Consider the following 13,926-nt stretch of genomic DNA (forward strand, 5'->3'; position numbering starts at 1 on the left):
GGTTCACTTATTAAAGGCATCGGATTTATTTAGCTCAAAAGCATGACTTGCAGCATCTGCTGAAGGAAGGACAAGTTGATTTTATTTCTGTTTGAAGTGGTTTACTGCAGAGAACTGCGAGCACTTTTGGCCATTGAAGACCTGCCGGTTTCTCTTCTAGACTGAACAGCTTCTCACTGCCTCATTTATAGCCCAAGCTATTCAGCTACCTGACGACCAAGCACATGGTTAATGGCAGACAGAGGACTTTGAAATTAATAGGTGGTCACAAGTCAAACCAAATCAGCTTCACTTGTTGTTGCAAAGGGAGAGGGGGCTCAAAGGAGGCTGCAAGAAAATGGGAGAGAACAGGTTGCAACGGAGTGGAATGTAAGGAGAAGATTGCAAAGGGAGTAGAAGGTAGCTGGACTGCAAGGGGGGAAAAATGGGCCAAAAGGAGACTGTGAGGGAAGATGGAGTTTGGAGGGCATGGGTACAGGGAGACTGCAAGGACAATAGAACATAGAACATTACAGCGCAGTACAGGCCCTTCGGCCCTCGATGTTGCGCCGATCTGTGAAACCAATCTGAAGCCCATCTAACCTGAACTATTCCATTATCATCCATATGTTTATCCAATGACCATTTAAATGCCCTTAAAGTTGGCGAGTCTACTATTTTTGCAGGCAGGGCATTCCATGCCCTTACTACTCTCTGAGTAAAGAACCTACCTCTGACATCTGTCCTATATCTATCACCCCTCAATTTAAAGCTATGTCCCCTCGTGCTAGCCATCACCATCCGAGGAAAAAGGCTCCCACTGTCCACCCTATCTAATCCTCTGATCATCTTGTATGTCTCTATCAAGTCACCTCTTAACCTTCTTCTCTCTAACGAAAACAGCCTCAAGACCCTCAGCCTTTCCTCATAAGACCTTCCCTCCATACCAGGCAACATCCTGGTAAATCTCCTCTGCACCCTTTCCAATGCTTCCACATCCTTCCTATAATGCGGTGACCAGAACTGTACGCAATACTCCAAATGCGGCCGCACCAGAGTTTTGTACAGCTGCAACATGACCTCATGGCTCCGAAACTCAATCCCTCTACCAATAAAACCTAACATACCGTACGCCTTCTTAACAACGCTATCAACCTGGGTGGCAACTTTCAGTGATCTATGCACATGGACACCGAGATCTTTCTGCTCATCCACACTACCAAGAATCTTACCATTAGCCCAGTACTCTGTATTCCTGTTACTCCTTCCAAAGTGAATCACCTCACACTTTTCCGCATTAAACTCCATTTGCCACCTCTCAGCCCAGCTCTGCAGCTTATCTATGTCTCTCTGTAACCTGCAACATCCTTCCGCACTATCCACAACTCCACCGACTTTGGTGTCATCCGCAAATTTACTAACCCATCCTTCTACGCCCTCATCCAGGTCATTTATAAAAATGACAAACAGCAGTGGCCCCAAAACAGATCCTTGAGGTACACCATTAGTAACTGAACTCCAGGATGAACATTTCCCATCAACCACCACCCTCTGTCTTCTTACAGCTAGCCAATTTCTGATCTAAACCGCTAAATCACCCTCAATCCCATGCCTCCGTATTTTCTGCAATAGCCTACCATGGGGAACCTTATCAAACGCTTTACTGAAATCCATATACACCACATCAACCGCTTTACCCTCGTCCACCTGTTTGGTCACCTTCTCAAAGAACTCAATAAGGTTCGTGAGGCACGACCTACCCTTCACAAAACCATGTTGACTATCCCTAATCAAATTATTCCTTTCTAGATGATTATAAATCCTATCTCTTATAATCCTTTCCAACACTTTACCCACAACCGAAGTAAGGCTCACTGGTCTATAATTACCAGGGTTGTCTCTACTCCCCTTCTTGAACAAGGGGACAACATTTGCTAGTCTCCAGTCTTCTGGCACTATTCCTGAAGACAATGACGACATAAAGATCAAAGGCAAAGGCTCTGCAATCTCCTCTCTAGCTTCCCAGAGAATCCTAGGATAAATCCCATCCGGCCCAGGGGACTTATCTATTTTCACACCTTCCAGAATTGCTAACACCTCCTCCTTATGAACCTCAATCCCGTCTAGTCTAATAGACTGTATCTCAGTATTCTCCTCGACTACATGGTCTTTTTCCTGTGTGAATACTGACGAAAAATATTCATTTAGCACCTCTCCTATCTCTTCGGACTCCACGCACAACTTCCCACTACTGTCCTTGACCGGCCCCAATCTTACTCTAGTCATTCTTTTATTCCTGACATACCTATAGAAAGCTTTAGGGTTTTCCTTGAAGATAAAAGAATTTTAAGAAGTCAGCAAAGGAATAAAGTTGGCATACAGTTGACTTAGGAGATTTCAACATCATCTGGGGTTGATTAGATCAGTTGGCTAAAAGGTTGATTTGTGAAGAAAAGTAACACTAATAATGTGGATTCAATTCCCACTCTGGTTGACGTTACTATGAAGATCCCACTTTCTCAACCTCACCCCTCACCACAGGCATGGTGACCTTCCGGTTAAACTCACCCAAAGTAGTCTCACTCTCATGAGTGACCAGCCTCTGGACTATGGCATTTCTGGACCACATGAAGTTTCATGGCATCATGTCAAAAATGGGGAAGGAACCCTCCTGATTATTACCCATCATCTCCTACACCAGCTAACAAAACAATTCATCGCCCTGTTGAACACCACTTGGGTTGAGAAGAGCACATAATGTAGTCTGCATTCAGGTCTTCAATATCCATCATTGAAAATGGCTGAGTAGCACCACTGGCTGACTGACTGAGATGGCAAGGTGGCCAGGTCCTGAAGGATACAGCTGCTACATCAGGTATGCACGTGAGGGAACAAGACGGAAATATCTACGTGACCTGATTCTCACCAATCTACTTGCCTTAGATGCATCTGGCCACAATAACAGTGGTAAGAGTAACCTCTGCACAGTACTTCTAGAGACAAAATCAAAACTTCACACGCAGGATAATCCCAATTGTGTTGTTTAGTATTATGACCATGCTGAATGGGATAGGTCTGAATACATATTGCAACTTAAGTCTGGACAGCCATGAGGCACTGTGGGCATGAGCAGCAGCAGAACTTGTATACACTCATGATCACTGCATACTGCCCACTTTACCATCAAGGAAGAAGAGCACAAGGAAATGTACTTGTTGTTAGAGGTCAATCATCTCAATCACAGGACATCAATGCAGACATTTCTAAAGGTAGTATTCTAGGTCCAATCATCTTCAGCTGAAAATCAATGACTTTCCTTCTATCATAAAAGTCAAAAAGACAGGTTATTCACTGAGGTTTGCACAATGTTCAACATCATTCGGAACTCTTCAGATACTGAAGCAGTCTATGTCAAGTAACAATCACACCACACAAGTGCCAGTCAATGACCAGTGCCATCAAGACAGAATCAAGTTGGATGAGGGTCAGCATTTGAAATTCTGGAGACCTCAGGAGGAAACCAAGACAGATTATCCATGGCATTTCATTTCAAACAAAAATATATAGTGTTTTCAGATCAATAAATAAAGCTGACTTTCTAATTCAAACCAGTTTGATAGTCTGTCTAAACTTACAAACAAAAAGTTAGAAGCATGAAGCAGTTAGGGCGATTTTCACTTTATGTCCACCGTCTCCAAAAGTGCATAGAGAAAAATACTGCAAATTGAAAACCACAATACCAAAAAGAATGAGCAAAACGCCCATTACAACAGATGACCGACTGAGAAAACTATCCATTTATTTAGAAAAAAGATTACACTGGTAGAATACAGCAGATAAAAAATTCAAATGCAATCTTGAAAATTTATGACCAAACATAGGTATTCATGGAAATAGAAATCTCCTGTAGTTGTACAATTTAAACCTAATTTAATCTTTTAAAGGACAATTCTTGCAATTCATTTTATTCAATTGCAATTCATGGAATAAACACAAGATGCTGCACAGGATAGTTTTAATCAGTAAATTAAACAACGGCTGATTTTAATTACACACAATCACTATACTAGTGTATACATAATATACAAATATCTTCATTGCCATAAAGGTGAAGACAGAAGGTTGTAGACAGTCTGCAGCAGACTCCAGTCTGTTCTCAAAGTGACTACAAAATATACTCTGTGGTTTTGCTATGTACAGCACATTGTGCTTATATTAAACAGCAAACCACTTGCTAGTATTATACTGAAAATGACATGCATACAGACAAAACATCAAGTTAAAAGACAACACAACTCAACTTTTAAACGATGGCCAACAGAAATGGAGTGAAAAGAATTCAACAAAATATTTTAATAGGCTTCGGTTAGGTCCTCTGTCGTGATTTGCCATCCTTAGAAATGAAGTCCAAGTATCCAAAATTCAGTAGCACAAGTAAATCCATGGCAGCAGCTTGTAATCCAATGGGGATAAGGTGAGGTGAGGGGCAGGGAACCTGTAAAAAGATAAAACATAACTTGGAAGATTAAAAAGCATCACAAGTGCATACTCCTGGATGACTTTACAATTTTGGATTGGAATTCAAACAAGTGCCAGTATATCAACACAGCAAACTAGGTGTTCACATTCAATGTGCCACACAGTGAGTTGCTAGTGTCAATTGAACCTGTAGAGGCAGTCACTCACGATACTCTTGGGTATCACATCCTGATCTGCAATTATAAGTGATGCTATAACAACAGCTGACAAACTTTTAAATTGTAATTAACTTTACTCAATGAATTTCAGTGTACTATGAAATCCACTTTTTGCAAAGCCTTCAAGAAAAGGCTACATATTTCCATCTCAAAAATGCCAAATCTGGCCCACACTCATCTCCAATGTTTTATTCCACCTTACATAAAGTTGTATTCTTCTGTCACATGTCTTGTGAAGCTTCACTGGATCTATGTATCCAAGTTCCTTGTTCATACCGTTCCAGAATTCCTGGTCTCATCTAAAGTAAGCTGACCTCTGGAATATTATCCAGTCTTAAGGTGAGCTTGCTTCTTTCCTTCCAATTCTAGCCTGTGACTTGCCCTTTTTTTTCTTATAGAAGAACATTTAAGCATCCTGCCTTCACATTATGGAGGGCCTTCCCTAAATTCCTCCACTTTATTATGTATCCTTTCACCTTCAAAAGTCCAGTCCAGAACTACCTCTAGTATCAACACTGTCTCTTCTTTTCTTGCTTGGTCATGACTGTTACCCATGAAGCACTGGGGATATGTTATGTAAATCAATGAAGTAAGCAAAAGCTATTGGTGCCGAAAATTCTGAAGTCCCACTTATTGACCACCAGTTTAATATAAAAATCATACAAATAAGGAACACAAATAAGCCATTCAACCTCCCTTCTGCCATTTGATAAGATCATGGCTGATCTGATTGCAACCTGAAATACATACTCTCACCTACCTCTGTTAATCTTTCACAACCTTGCTTCTCAAAAATCTGTCCATGCCTGCCTTAAAATATTCAAAGACTCTGCTTTCACCAGCTTTTCAGGAAAAACATTCCAAAAACTCATGGTCCTTGGAGAAAAAAAATTTCATCTCTGCTTGAGCTGGGTGATCCCTCAATTTCAAACAATGACTGTTGGATCTAGATTCTCCCATAAGAGGAATCATCCGCTCCGCATGCAACTTGTCAAGATCCCTCAGCGTATTTGATGTTTCAATCAAATCGCCTCTTATTCTTCTAAACTCCAGCAGATATGGGCCCAGGCTATCCAACCTATCTTTATGAAGCAACCTTTCCATCTATCTTATTGCTCTTAAATATTTAAGGTTTTAGAATAGGTTTGTAGCTCGGGTTGTAGATGTTGTGGTTGGTTGGCTCGCCAAGCTGGTTCGTTGTTTCGCAGACGTTTCATTACCCTGCTGGATAACATCATCAGTGCAGCCTCCGATCAAACGCTGTTGTGTTTTCCCGCCTGTCATTTAAACTCTGGTGAACATTGAGCTGGATTACCTCACTTCCAGTTTTCCTTCGCAATAGAGCGTATATGGGATCTAGCTCTATGCATTCATTGATGGCTTTCTTAGTGGAGAACCAGGCCTCTAGGAATTCCCGTGCTTGACTCTGCTTTACCTGTCCCAGGATCCTGGTGTGGTCCTAATCGAGTTGGTGGTTTTCCTTATCCACGTGGATGGAGATGAAAGAGTATTGGACACGTCTTTTTGTTGCCAGTTGATGTTCGTGTACTCTTGTGGTCCAGTTGATGTTCGTGTACTCTTGTGGTTAATTTCCTTCCTGTTTGTCCAATGTAATGTTTGTTGCAGTCTTTGCAGGGAATCTTGTATATGACACTGGTCCTGTACATAGTGGGTAGTGGGTCTTCGGTTCAAGTGAGCAGTTGGCATAGGATTGATGTGAGTTTCTGTGCTACTATGATGCCCAGTGGTCAGTTCAGATGTGTTCCTGATGTAAGGTAGCATGATGAGTGTGTCGGAGGGTGTGCTATCTTCCTGGTGTTGTTCATGTAATAGGCACCTTCTGACCCAGTTTTTCGGGTATCCGTTGTCTTTGAATGCTTGGAAGAGGTACTCTTCTTCTTTTTGGCGTAGTTCTGTGCTGCTGCAGTGTGTTGTTGCCCATTTAAATAATGTTCTCACGCAACTCCATTTGTGTGTGTTAGGGTGGTTGCTATTGAAATTCAGTACTTGGTCAGTGTGTGGGGCTTTCCTAACAAAGGCACACAGGAGGGCCATGTGTATTTGGAACTCTATCTTCCTCAAAACACAGTGGAAGCAGAGTACTTCAATATTTTTAAAGCAGATTCTTGAAAGCAAGCTTGTGAAAAGGGGAGGCAGGAAAGTGAAGGAATCAAATCAACCATGATAGGTTATTGAATTGTGGAACAGATTCAAATGGCTGAATCACTACCCCTATGCATGTCCCTAAGCAGAGCTCGACTTTTTGCCACTTAGTCATCCCCAATCCTTCTTATGACCATTTTGCTATTTACCTGCCTAAAGGCAACTCTTCCACCGAACCTCAACCATTTTTCAAGCTATGTAATGGTACCAACTCTGAAGACAATTTATAGCCATTCAACTATCTACGATAAAATATTCTGCAACCATTCGGTGATTTATTCTGTCTTCAGAAGGGAGGCAACATTGTATGCCAAACTGTTCAACAGTACAGAAAAGCCTGCGACTCCCCCATGACCACTACATTTCTACACATTTGCTGTGAAGCCATATTTTCCATATTGTGTTTAGGCAGAGTTCTGCATCTTCATCATTATTCGATACTGAAAACCAATTTGAAAATGCTGCTTCCAGTGGCATTGGCTATCTCTTCCTATCTCTTAGATAGTTAGCAATTTACTATTGTCCACAGCTCTGCTATTGTAGGTTAGAGTTGGAAGGTTCACCACAGGAAATTTACAGCATTTATAAAGGAACCTATCCCTTTCCAGGTATTAGTCCAGTAAATCTTGTGCAAAAAGCTTCCAATTCATTTACATTCTTCCTTAAATAATGAGATCAATACTGAACAAGATACTCCACAATGTGGTCTCACTAAGGCACATGAAGCATTCCAGAATTCCCACATGGCACAGAAATTGCAGGCAACAGATTCTACGATATCCCACTGTTTTAATCAAACTTACAAATGTTTTCAATTTTGCGCTCATCTCTAACTGCTTAATTACTGATTTTATCATATGTTTAACAAATACAAATTGTATCCCTTTATCATTGGAAAGCACACTCCAAGAAATTCAATTTCAATTTATCTTCTTAGATCTTAAATTATGATTATATATTTACTGTTGCTCCCTTAGTTTAAATTACTTAGCACCTCCCTCGCTATGTGCCCTACAATCCCCAACTCACTAAATTCCTGTCATCACTCTGTTTGGTAAATTTAGCGAACAGCTTTCAAGTTGTGTGCACATCAAGAGAAAGAAACAGGGAAAAAACACAGCAAACTCCAAGTGAACTGAATTCCAAGGTAAGTGCTAAAATAAGAATTGATAGATTACATTAAACTGATTTCAGTCTTAAATCGAATCAAACTTACCACGAGTTGTGTCATTCTTTATTATCTATGTTTTTCTGATGATTTATGAGTACCATTGTTAAGAAAAATCACAATTATTGTGCTTTTGTATTGTGGATTTTGAGGCAGAATCTCAATCAGAAACAGAAGTTGGTTTCAAACCAGTGCAGGGCCCTAAATTGGTCAAATCAGACTGCGAGCATCAATGTAGCGCTGGATGAACACAGCAGGCCAAGCAGCATCAGAGGAGCAGGAAAGCTGACGTTTCGGGTCGAGACCGTTCTTCAGAAAATGGGTCTCGAACTGAAATGTCAGCTTTCCTGCTCCTCTGATGCTGCTTGGCCTACTGTGTTCATCCAGCTCTACACCATGTTATCTCAGATTCTCCAGCATCGGCAATTCCTACTATCTCTGCGAACATCAATGACCCATTCAGCTACTTGACAATTCAAATCTGCATGCCACACCTGTATTTAAAATAGCAAATTCTAATCTATGTAGAAATTTCCATAAATCTAGTTTTTATTAAAAATCAGTATATTTCAATTGCCAGAGCATTAATGAAAGGATATTGTTTTTTGTCTTCTTTCAGACCTCCACTCTCACGCTTCTCTTTTTTCTCTCCTTTATCATGTCTAGATTCCTGTAAAATATGATAATGAAAAAAAGTTACAAACTTTAGACATGTTGAACAGATCTAGGTCACATTAATTGCATTGCCTAAGGGAGAAACAAAAAATATTACGACTGACAAAAACATTTTGTACACACAAATGTGTCCAACAATACCACCTGGGCACTTTTTTTGCCAGCTTCTTTCTTTCAAGTCTTGCTCGTCTACTGAAACATTGCTTTTCTGCCTCATTATCAAAGTTACCCATCTTCAAGTTACTATTCTGCTTTATTCCTATTATTCAGTACATCCATAATATTTCACAATAGCTCCAGCTCTGTTCCCTCATGTCAGCACTTCCTTTATGATGGATGAAGTGTAAGGAGATCCCACTTTCCCTAAGCTTCTTACCTCTAGGTAAATTATAATGGACTGCAAATACAAGAAGCAATGCCCAGAAAATTAGGTAAATTGCCAATGCAGCAGTGGAACAAAGTTGCTCTTTCAGTATGAAGCAACATCCCACATCTACATCCAGACTGGCAAATGGCTGTGGAGTAGGAAGAATGACTGAGAACAAATTCGCAAGGGTGCATAAAACTGGAACTGATAAATTAGAGGAATTGGAGCTTAAATTATAATGCTCAGTAGGGCAGAAAACACAGATCTGGAAAATACAAACAGACAAAGGAGGATCTGTGAAAATTGTGCCCACTACTCAAACTAGGTTTCAGTTTTATCCCCTCTCTAATACTTATTGGGCCCATAATAAGGCAGTAAACCAATCGACTTGACAGATGAATTCATTAAGAAATTAATAAATTAAGGTTTACACGTTGCTGAATTTCATAAATTGAATTTGTATGACACATTTCATCAGATACAACCCTAGTTTGCGTATTATGTGCGTGACATAAACCACAGTTTAAGAAGTGGCCATCCATGACTGGGAGTAATCTAATGAAATACCAGTTTTTTTTTTAAGATATTGGTGGATCTACCGTATGTTCTCAACATTTTCTGCTTTTACTTCATTTCTGAGAATTGCAGCTATTTCTAACTTCACCACTGGACGACAAAGCGAAGCAATCCCCCAGAAAAGTTGACAATACTGTCAATGCTCCAAGCTAATCATGTGCAACTGACAACAAGGTTAAGTCCTGTATGTATTTTAACATCTTATTTTTCTTAACTTTGCAGGCTCTTGCCAAAACACACACTTTTTAGGAAAGTGTTCACTGCGCAATAAAAGCACACGTGAATAGAAGTTCATTTAAAAAAATACATAATTTGACATTAGTATTGGATCAAAAATGATCTGCTACTTTAAGATGATTTTGTAGATTTCTTAGGCAATATATTAAGTATGCAAAATTAATCCTATCCTACAACCAATTATCAAGGATATATACATTCATATTTAAAAGACTATACCTTCTTGCTTGTTGTTGAACTCTTTTCTATTTTTTCTAGCTTGATTGAATCATTTTTATCCCGGTCTTTACCAGAGCTAGATTTTGAACTCTTATTTTTCTCCTTTTCGTTTGAACGTGGGGAATCTGCAGGGCTTGCACTTTTACTCCTTTTCCCAGAGCCACCTGTTAAGTAAACATTGAATCCTCATTTCTCTTGTAGTAAATACAAAATTTACAAAAAAAGGTAGACTAATGTTAGACTTGCTTCAGTTGTAACATTCATGCCTTAAGAATCACAAGGTTCTGGGTTCAAATCCCACTCAAGACATGAACATACAACATAGGACAAAATTGCTATACAATACAGATGAACCACTGCACTGTTGGAGGTGTTAATGAACTGATTATTTTTTTCCTTCAGGTGCACACTACAGTTCAAGTAATTGAAAAAGAGCTGTTTTGAAACAAAAACAGAAATTGCTGGAAAATCTCAGCAGATCTTGTTGCGTTACAACAGTGATGACATTTACCAGTTTAATCGACTGATTTAGCTCTTTCATTTCAATGCATTTCTTTTCATTGCTAGACATAACTGGGAAATAGCAATACATATCAGTTACCACACTTGAGGAGATTGCATACCATAAATCATCATAATCACACATATGCGCAATTCAACTCCCTTTTCCTTGAATGCTAGTTTTTAAAAAATGTCCGGGGGTGGGGGAGGAGTTCTACTGGACAAATGTTGTAAAAAATCTTAAAACATGTCCATAGCATTTCATTTAAAAAGAAAATTGATGCTCTGATTAAAACAAAATGTGGATAATAAGAAACAATGGAGGCACAAATTGCTGAATGCTAATGAGCAGGCATCTTATTCAAGAAATGACATTATCTGCGACAAATTTAATCTGTCTAATCTCTAGAGATAATTCACATTCACACAAAGCTAAATCATTTTGGAAGTGATTCTGAAAGACAGGATTCATATGCATTTGGAGAAGCAAGGAATTATTAGGGATAGTCAGCACAGTTTAGTGCAAGGGAAATCATATCTCTTAAACTTGATTGAGTTTTTTGAGGAAGTAACCAAGAAGATTGATGAGGACAAAGATATGAGAGCCATCCCTCCTCCTCACAGGTACAGACGAAAGAATTGACCGAATTAGTCAACAAGAATCAATACTGCATAAGCAGAGATATAAACAACAACTTAACCAATAATTCACTACTTGCACCCTATCTCTGCTTTCTCCGATCTATAGCTAGTTCTCCCAAACCTTACAGTTCCTAAATTTCAAAACATTTAGAAATTCATTACCCATCCATGCAATCTCCTCCAGTTCTACGCTCTTACTTGCACCTTTTAATAACTCTATACTGGATATTAATCTCTCATTTCCTTTACCATTAGTCACAAATATCCAAAGAGCAAGTTCCTGTGATTTACTCGTGATGAAGCACTATCTTTCTTTGACTCCACCATAAAAAGCCTCCAAAAAGTTCTGATCATTGAAAATTAAGAACATGACATGCAGGGGATTCTGTTGTAATGTGTGTTCTGGCAACGCAAATTGGCTATAACATGATTGACGAAGAGAGGAACGTTTTTTCTAAAACATGAACTTGTGTTGGCTCGAAAACGATTCCATTGAGTAGGCACCTTGCTATCAGGAGCCCTTTGTTAATGATGCCTACAGTGTATTCGTACAATGCTGTGATTCTGAGAGCCCCAGAGAAATTCTCCCCATCAGCCTTCATTAAAACTGAAAAGTAAGAAGCCAGGAGGTTGGTTACCAGGAATAGTACTGTATAGGGGAGAGTGAAAAACAGTATATCTAACTTACCTTGAAAGGAAACACTGAGGCACGGGACACGGGTACAACAGGAAGCTCCAACAGCCTACTGAAGTAATTAATCAGATCTCGGTTGACTTATGTTTCAACTTGATTTTCCCACCTTTGCTCCATATCCCTCGATACCCTTGTGGTGCGGTGATAAGATTGCTGAAGGAGTCTGAGTTGCTATGGCAATATACATTTATGTATATGTCACAGTCTGGAACTATGGATAGTGGTTGTAGAGTCTCCAAAGTTCTTTTAGTCACACGGCTGACTCGGCATCTCTCCCAATCTTACAGTCTGCTACTGGTAGTGTTGGAAGAATTTGCTGACTGATACTCAATCATTTTAGTCACATTGTGAACGCACCTTCCTTGGCCATTGAGTTCTGAGGCAGGACTTGAACCGAGATCTTCTTGCTTACAAAGGCTTACACATTTCACAACTTCAGGATGTTACAAAGAGCCACTGAGGTATTTTTGAACAGCAGTCATTGTAGAAAATACAGCAGCTAATTTTCACAAAAAACTCTTCCACAAGCAACAATGTGATAATGACCAGACAATCTGTCATTGTGTTGCTGACTAAGCATTGACCAGAACACCTGGGTAACTGCACTGCACTTTTTAGAAATAGTAAGGACAGTTGTGTCAATCCAAGAAGGAGTTGCAAAGCCGCTGTCACAGTTGGATCAACCTGTCTGAACAGCTGTTGACAGTCATGCTGTCCTTTGTGTTACGCTTTTTTGGTGGTCTGCCCCTAACCCCGCTTTTCCCACAGGCCCAGTTGTTTATATAGTGTAATTTTCCATAACACGATGTTACACTGGAAAGCAACTATCACATTACAGTGGAACCCCCTGTATGCTGTTTTGCATGCATGTAGAAGATAAACTTGGTCAAGAGCAAGAATCGATGAGGTGAGCAAGAGACAGGTTACAAAGTCTATACGAGTTTAATGTAAACTTGCCTGTTCATATTTGTAATTACCACCTGTTCAATGTAGGAGTTGATGGAAATGGGTGAAACATCAATTGATGTTATTACTCAAAGGACGTGAGACCTGCCTTTCAGTTCAGAACTTTATATCATGAAATAAATCCTCCCAGCCATTTGCTTAATCGCATCTTAGTACTCAATATTCAAACTCACTTCATATTGCTCCAAGATTCATTTTGATCAGGGCAAATCCAAATTTTAAACTGATGAATCATTTAAAAAGGAATCTTGACGAACAAGATTTCTCGGACTCCCACTAGGGAGCTGGTAGAAGCTATCCACAGTAACTCCCTCTCATCCAATCCATTTAAAGACCTTCAGAAAAATTATTAGACTATGCCTTCAATCAGGTCTTCTAATTCTCCCGGGTAAGGTGTTCCCATTTTTATTTCATTGTTCAGTACTCTGAGCCATTTTCAACGTTGGAGACAGTAGTTTCTGGTCCTCCACTGCTGCAGCATTCAGGCACCCTGGATTTGTCAAGTTGCATTCAGAATTTAAACGACACAAAGTTAGATATTAACACTAACCTGTCCCATTTTCATCTTTACGCCTTTTTGATTCTTGTATATTCTCTCGATCACTGTTTGAATGATCCTGGGAAAGAACAAGAAGAAAGTCTAATTGAGAATAACAAAGGTGGTGTTTCAAAAAGAAATTCATTCCAAGTATAGTTTGCAGGTATCATGTTATTCAAACAAATAAAGCTGATTGATCAGTCAAAATAGACACAGAATATGTACATCTATTACTAATCTAAAATTCTTCAAATACCAAGAATGAAAGACAAGTTAAAAAGCAGAAATAGAAAGAAAATTACTCAGCACAGTAAGTAACATCTCAACATAATAACCAATATAACCGATTCACCAAATTTGGTTCAAAAAAACCCACAACTGACAAATTACGTATCGGGTTAGTCTTACGCGTGCTTTACTTTAATGTTTATCTCTCTTACCCTTTTGCGATCTTTTCTTTCTTTGTCTTCTTTCTTTTCTCTCTCTTTTGAGCGGTCCCTCAAC

The 13,926-nt window shown here is 39.5% G+C and overlaps 2 long non-coding RNA genes across 2 annotated transcripts; both read right to left on the minus strand.

Annotated features, from left to right (window-relative positions):
* Positions 1–3,755: 3,755 nt before the first annotated feature.
* On the minus strand, positions 3,756–8,107 carry LOC125484883. Its single transcript, XR_007263691.1, has 2 exons — positions 8,056–8,107; positions 3,756–4,474 (listed from the first exon to the last, which is right to left on the minus strand). It is a non-coding gene; the product is annotated as an uncharacterized LOC125484883 (long non-coding RNA).
* A 508-nt stretch (positions 8,108–8,615) lies between these two features.
* On the minus strand, positions 8,616–13,907 carry LOC125484882. The gene is made up of 4 exons (XR_007263690.1): positions 13,863–13,907; positions 13,435–13,501; positions 10,082–10,245; positions 8,616–8,677 (listed from the first exon to the last, which is right to left on the minus strand). It is a non-coding gene; the product is annotated as an uncharacterized LOC125484882 (long non-coding RNA).
* Between the last annotated feature and the right edge of the window lie 19 nt (positions 13,908–13,926).

This window comes from Rhincodon typus, chromosome 14, assembly GCF_021869965.1.
Source record: "Rhincodon typus isolate 14 chromosome 14, sRhiTyp1.1, whole genome shotgun sequence".
In the NCBI taxonomy this organism is placed as follows: Eukaryota; Metazoa; Chordata; class Chondrichthyes; order Orectolobiformes; family Rhincodontidae; genus Rhincodon; species Rhincodon typus.